This window comes from Penaeus monodon, chromosome 11 (assembly GCF_015228065.2).
Source record: "Penaeus monodon isolate SGIC_2016 chromosome 11, NSTDA_Pmon_1, whole genome shotgun sequence".
NCBI classification, from domain to species: Eukaryota; Metazoa; Arthropoda; class Malacostraca; order Decapoda; family Penaeidae; genus Penaeus; species Penaeus monodon.
This window is the reverse complement of record NC_051396.1, coordinates 47523636-47530898: the sequence shown is the minus strand read 5'-3', so window position 1 is coordinate 47530898 and position 7263 is coordinate 47523636. Positions and strand designations below refer to the sequence as shown.

At 46.9% G+C, this 7263-nt stretch overlaps 1 protein-coding gene across 2 annotated transcripts in view; it reads left to right on the top strand.

The window, feature by feature from the left end:
• The first annotated feature begins 392 nt into the window (after positions 1-392).
• The window catches only part of LOC119579012, an 81167-nt gene continuing 74296 nt past the window's right edge, over positions 393-7263 (top strand). For both annotated transcript variants that reach the window (XM_037926707.1, XM_037926706.1), the window contains exon 1: positions 393-497. The gene's annotated coding sequence lies outside the window, so the exon portion shown is untranslated. The remainder of the gene's footprint in view (positions 498-7263) is intronic.

Genomic DNA, 7263 nt, shown 5'->3' with positions numbered 1-7263 from the left:
CCTGTATCACGATCAAGGACAAGGATAGGAAGTACGATAGCTTTATGGGTCATTTTCAATTACAGGAAAGACGGGGCTTGGGTTGCCTGAGCGGAGGTGCGCGTCATCCTGAGGAGCGGCACATTCTTGGGGCGACGGTGGGCGGGGCTTCCAGGCCGCCGTCTTCGGGGTCAGACGTACGATTAAAAAAGCTTTTTCTAAGAGAGACTATCGTCTTAATTTGTATAATTTCTCTTCAACCTCATGCAGTACCATTATTCAATGTGATATTCTCACAGGATGCCCGATTTTCCTTAAAATCGTAAGATTAACGGACTTCAAGAAAAGCTATAAGGAAGAATGAATCCAGGCAGCGTTGCCGGCGTGGTAGAACCTGTCGTGAAGGAGCGGGGTTAGTCTGGGTAGAGACACGGTGGAGGACGGGTGTGTGCAGTGCGCCCACCGTCTCTTCATGCAAACCCTATATCTGTGATTTTAGTAGGATAGTTTTATATAAGGTAAGAAACCCCCACGAGGAAATCCAAAGGAATCTATCGGTTTACCAGTGTGCGTGAAGGTGAGAGAGAGAGAGAGGAAAAAAAACTCCACACGACCTAGGGACTTCAACTCGCCAGGAAAGAGTGAGCCAAGTCGAGACTGTCATGGGCGGGTGTGGGCCACGACACGCCCATTCCATTCCACGCCCACATGGCTGAGTATTTTCTACCTGTGTCTAGGAGGCGGAGGGGGTGGCTTCATTAACTCTTGGCTTGTGGTGGTCCTTTTGATATTGCGATAAGTTATAACGGTTGGTACTGCTGACTTGTCGCTTTTACCTGGGAAAGCTCGAGGGAAAATGTGTTGATTTATGCTTTAAAACCCTAATAAAACGACTGGGATTTGAGCGTAATTTGGGACGTGAGTAGAGAAGCGATCAAGGTCTATAGATGTTTTGAAAGAGAAAAATGTACGTGAAAAAAAACAAAATATTTTAGCAACCACAGACAATTAAACATTCACACTTGACTGGATGTCCGGGTAGTGAGGTCAGAGAATGGGGTACGGGGGAGGGGGGGAGGGAGGGTGGAAGGAAGGGAGAGAGGGAGCTGGGTAAGTGTTGAAGGGGGAGGGAGGGGGTTGACGTCATGAGCAGGGAGGGAGAAGCTGGGTAGGTGTAGAAGGGGGGAGGGGAGGGAGGGAGGGGGGTTGACGTCATGGGCAAAACTCGACAATCTGGTAGGGTATCTTAGGGGTGGAAGGGGGGGGGAGGTAGGTGCATAGGAAAGGTTATGAAGGGGTAGTGGGGGAGGGTATTCGAAGGAGGGGAGGGGCGGGGGGAGTGTGCGAAATGATGGAAACCACACAGCTGTAGCGAAATGTCACGCAACACGGAGGTGCTAAAGACCGTTTTGCAATGACCATCTAGTGCCCTTGGTAACGTCTACATGGCGATCGGGAGGTGAAATTTCGAAGGCCAGAGTAAAAGGGAGGTTATTTGTACCAACGTATGGGCCTTTTTTCGTACAAGAACAACGGGTCTTGTGCAGCTTGGTGTGTGCATATGTGCCGTTTTTATTTTCCTCTCGGCCTCTTCCTTTCCTTGCCTTTGCTTCCTGTTCCACTTTTACGATTGCCTTTTATACGTCTTCCCATTTCCCCGTCTCTTCCCTTCCCTCCTTTCTTCTCTTCTCATCTTTCTCTTGTATTTTTCTTCTTCTGTATTTCTTTTATTTTCTTCCCTTCTTTTCACTTTTCTCTTCTCTTCTCTTCTTCTCTCTTTTCCTATCTCTCTTCTCTCTTTTTTTCTTCCCTTCTCTTCTTCTCCCACTATTCTCTATTCTTCGTTTCCTTTCTCTTCCTCTCCTGCCATTTCTTTCTTTAACGTGTTAGGTTTTCGTCATTTTCTCTTTTGATTCTGTTTCTCGTCACCATTTTCGTTTCATTTTTTCGATATTCCATAAGAGTTTACATTACATTCTCTTTCTTCAATCTGATCTTTTTACTCCTTTTCTTTCTTCTCATTTTTCCTCCTCCTCTTCTTCTCATTCTTCTTCTTCTTCTTCTTCTTCTTCTTCTTCTTCTTCTTCTTCTTCTTCTTCTTCTTCTTCTTCTTCTTCTTCTTCTTCTTCTTCTTCCTCATCCTCATTCTCCTGCTCATCCTCTTCTTCTTCCTCTTCCTCCTCCTCCTCCTCCTCCTCCTCCTCCTCCTCCTCCTCCTCCTCCTCCTCCTCCTCCTCCTCCTCCTCCTCCTCCTCCTCCTCCTCCATCTTCCACCTTCTCTCCACCATTTCTTTCCAACTCCACTATTTATTCCCCGTCCCTTTGTCTCCCTAATGTTCTTCTGTGCCACTTATTTTAAGAGAAAACTTCGGGTGATTAAAGGGTTATACAACTCCCGAGGATCTCTTACGTAGGTCAACGTTATAAAACCTGTCATTTCTTCGATTAAATTCGTGCATTATGGCTACGAATATTTCTTTGTCATACTTATATATATATTTCTTTAATTGAAATATAACGTCTCTGCAATATATCTAACCGTATTTTATTTACTGGTTATAAATTACTTGTAATGACTGCAGGTTTTATTCTGAGTATAGTGTTGTGTAAGCCAGGTCGCCATTTTACGTAAGACGAACTAAGGCTTCATTAAGGCAGGTATTTGGACGAAAATTTTTACAGTTAGGGCTATTCCGCGAGTGAATTATTCATATTGCCTGTGATTCAACCCCCTGGCTGTGTAAATAAGCCCCGTGTTTGTGTTACGGAATTCGTTTGTCTTGTAATCGGGTTAAATGCTGGTGAACATGAGGGTGTAAATACTTGTCATTTTGTTAGTTAGTTTCTTTGTCTTTTCTTTCTTTGTTTTCCTGTCTCTCTCTCTCTCTCTCTCTCTCTCTCTCTCTCTCTCTCTCTCTCTCTCTCTCTCTCTCTCTCTCTCTCTCTCTCTCTCTCTCTCTGTCGCTCTCTCTCCCTCTCTTTCTCTCTCTCTCTCTCCCTTCCCTCCCTCGTTCCCTCCCTCCCTCCCTCCCTCCCCTCATCATCATCCTTCAGGTAACGAACTGAAACCGAGCCATAGGGTCGAGGAAGCGGGACTGACTTCTTTCATAAACTTCTCTCCTTCCATCTCTGTACACGCGATTCTGTGTTTGTCTGTGGGCGTCGTATGTCAAAGCTGCTCTCCCACTCCCTCTTCTCTATTCCCCCTCCCCCCCCTCTTCTCTATTCCCCCTCCCCCCCCTCTTCTCTATTCCCCCTCCCCCCCCTCTTCTCTATTCCCCCTCCCCCCCTTCTCCCCCCTCGCAGCCTCTTCTCCGTCTCTTTACCTGTTCGCTGTTCCCTCTACCCCTCCTCCTCCTCCTCCTCCCCTCATCTCCCGCCTCTTCTCCGTCCCTTCACCTGTCCGCTGTTTCATTACCTGTTCCCCCCCTCCCCCTCCCCCCTAACCTCTATCAAACCAGGCCTTCCTAAAGGGTTTAGCGTCGCCTATGCCTGCCTACCTACCCCCCCTCCTCCTCCTCCTCCTCCTCCTCCTCCTCCTCCTCCTCTTCCTCTTCTCCTCGCCCTCCTCCTCCCTCTCCCTCCCCTTCTCCCCCTATTCTTGTTCTTGTTCTTTTCTTATTCTTATTCTTATTCTTATTCTTATTCTTATTCTTATTCTTATTCTTATTCTTATTCTTATTCTTATTCTTATTCTTATTCTTCCTTCTCCTCCTCCTCTCTTCCTCCTCCTCTTCCACCTGCCTCCTCTCTTCCTTCTCCTCCTCCTCTCCACCTCCCCTTCCACCTGCCTTCTCTCCCTCTCACCCTTCCGCGTGAGGTCACCAGAGGCATACCGGGTCACAAGCTTTGACCTCATTTACCCCGGCGGTCTTTCTCGTTCTGAAACAGTTTCAGTAAGAGTTCTTAACAATAGCTCTTGCTTCAATAATTCTCTAGTTCACTTCACTCCTTTCTCTCTCTCTCCTCTCTCTCTCTCTCTCTCTCTCTCCTCTCTCTCTCTCTCTCTCTCTCTCTCTCTCTCTCTCTCTCTCTCTCTCTCTCTCTCTCTCTCTCACACACACACACACACACACACACACACACACACACACACACACACACACACACACACACACACGCACACACCACACACACACACACACACACACACACACACACACACACACACACACACACACACACACACACACACACACACACACACGCACACGTACATTATATCTCGCACAAACGAAAACACACTCACTCACACACACATGTATGTATGTATGTATGCATGTATGTACGTCTAGATGTGTGCGTTTAGCATCCATCACCCTTGAGGCATTTTTGTTTTCCTTGTAAATGCAAATCTCCCGATAAGTTAAGCCTCGGATTTTAATCTCTCGCGAACCGTTACTCTATTGTCTGTATCTCATTCACTGTTCTTAAATTCTTTTCTTTTTCTCTCTATTTATATTTTTATCGATTCATCTCCTTATCTCTTTTTCTCTCAGTCCGACTGACCTTATTTTTTTACCTCACGTATTTTCTCTCCGTCTGTCTCTCTTTATCCCTTTCCTTATGCCTTCTCTCTCTCTCTCTCTCTCTCTCTCTCTCTCTCTCTCTCTCTCTCTCTCTCTCTCTCTCTCTCTCTCTCTCTCTCTCTCTCTCTCTCTCTCTCTCTCTCTCTCTCTCTCTCTCTCTCTCTCTCTCTCTCTCTCTCTCTCTCTCGCTCTCTCTCTCTCTCTCTCTCTCTCTCGCTCTCTTTCGCTCTCTCGCTCTCTCTCTCTCCTCCCCCCATTCTCCCTAGTTATACTATCTCCTGTCCCGAGTGCATTCCTCGTGCCCCATCGACCATAGGTCTTCCGCATAACTGGACTTTTGACATGCGGGTTTGTTTGTGTGTGGGGGGAGGGGGGAGGGGGATTGTCTGTGTGTTTGTATATGCTGGGTTTGTTTGTGTTTGTTTGTGTGTGGGAGGAGGGGATTTTTGTGTGTGAGTGTGTGTGTGTGTGTTTGTTTGTTTATTTTAATATGTGGGTTTGTGTGTGTTTGTGCATGTGTGTGTATATATATTTAGTTTTGCTTTAAACGTTCCGATATCATTCTCTTTGGCTTACATCATCTAGAGAAATAGATAAATTCTGTTTTTAACGTCCGGATATAATTTCCCCTGTCTTCATCATTAGAGAGTTGTTATTATCACTCGCTCGATAATCAAGGTGTCGATGTTGCAACCGTGACATGCTGACTTCAATGTGGATCTGGACCACGCCCCTTAGAGCAGGCCGCCCACGCGCCGCCCGTTTATCGACGTGCCCCGCCCTCGACGGTCTGGCCACGCCCTCGTCTTCTTGGCTTACATGTGAATGCTCTCTTTCACGTACACGTGTCTGCATTCCTTCTTAATTGATGCGTACATACGAGGTGATGCATGTGTACATGGGTGTGTGTGTGTGTGTATTCTCTCTCTCTCTCTCTCTCTCTCTCTCTCTCTCTCTCTCTCTCTCTCTCTCTCTCTCTCTCTCTCACACACACACACACACACACACACACACACACACACACACACACACACACACACACACACACACACACACACACACACACACACACACACACACACACACACAGCAAACATAACGCACACGCATTCCCGCAGCCACAGCGTTGCCCAGTCATTTCACCTGCCCCTCTCCCCCCCTCTCCCCTCTCCCCCCTCCCCCCACTCGGCGCCCAAGGACCTTCGTCACGTTGGGTGGGTTTTCTCTCTTTCTCTCTCTCCTTCCGTTTATTATGTCGTTCTTCGCCTTTCTTTCGAGTCCTCCACGTTTTCTTTGTGCGGGCGATGAAGGGGGTGTTTGTCTGTTTCTCTTTTGTTGGTCTTTGTTTCTTTTTCTTGGGGGGGGTTATCTGCTGCTTCTTTCTTTCATTCTTCTTCTTCTTCTTCTTCTTCTTCTTTTTCCTCCTCCTCCTCCTCCTCCTCCTCCTCTTTCTTTCTCTTTCTTCCTCTTTCTCCTCTTTATTTTCATCTCTCTCCCACCCACCTTTCTCCATATGTTCTTCCTTTCTCTATTTATCCCTCCTCTCCTTCTCCTCCTCCTTCGCTTTCTTACTCCCCACATTTTCTTCTCCCCCTCTATCTCCCCTTTCCTCTCCTGCCTCCTTTGTCTCTCAGTTTTCTTCACCTCCTTCCTTCTTCCTTCCCCCCCCACCTCCTTTCTCATTCAGTCTTCCCCCTCTTCCTTCTTTTTTATTTTCTGCCTCCCTTTTCCCCTCTTTGCTTCCTCTTCTCCCTCTCCTCCCTCACCTCCTCCCTCCTTCCCCCTCCTGCCCTCCTTCCCCTCCTCCCTCACTTCCCCTCCCTCACTTCCTCCCTCTCTCCCCTCCTCCTCTTCCCTCCCCTCTCCTCCCTCTTCCCCTCCCTCACCTCCTTCCTCCTCTCCTCCCTCCCCTCCCCCCCTCCTGTAGCGTGCGTGTGCGTGCGTTCGTGCGTGGCTCCCGACCGCCCCCCCCCCCCCCAGCAGTCGTGTAGTTGGGAGTTGACCCGTATCTCGGCCAGTGTTACCATCGCGGGGGGGAGAGAAAACAATAACAAGTCATTCTAGAACCTCGCTTCTTGTTTGGTATTGATGTCGAGTCTTACATTTATCATTAAAGATGTATAAACTCGTATGAAAACCCTTCTAAGATTTAATAGAGATCGGGTTCTCGAGCACAGCAGAGGTTTCACGCCGGGGAGATGTTGGCAACTCTCGGCGACTTGCTTGTACTGTTTCCCAGGTACTGTGTTGTGTTGCGGCCGAGACGCGTTTTGGTCTGCTGTGTGGCCGGGGAAGGGCTCTGCTTGCTGGCGGCAACGGGAAACACGAGGCTTTGGACACTGAGGTCTTCATGTATTCACTCACTCGTACATATGTATATACAATAGAGATATGCATAAGTACGCATATGTATGGGCAAACATTTATATATATATATATATATATATATATATATATATATATATATATATATATATATATTATATGTATTAAATATATCTATACACACACATATCCATGTGTGTGTGTGTGTGTTTGTGTGTGTGTGTGTGTTTGTGTGTGTGTGTGTGTGTGTGTTTGTGTGTGTGTGCTTGTGTTTATTTGTTATATTATATTATATATTATATTATATATCACATTATATATTTTATATAGTATATGTATAGGTATGTATGTACAGTTCCGTCAGGAAACGAGTGCGCAGGAACATCCGGTATGCCAGTAATGAAGTATTCTGAGTGACACTGATCACTAT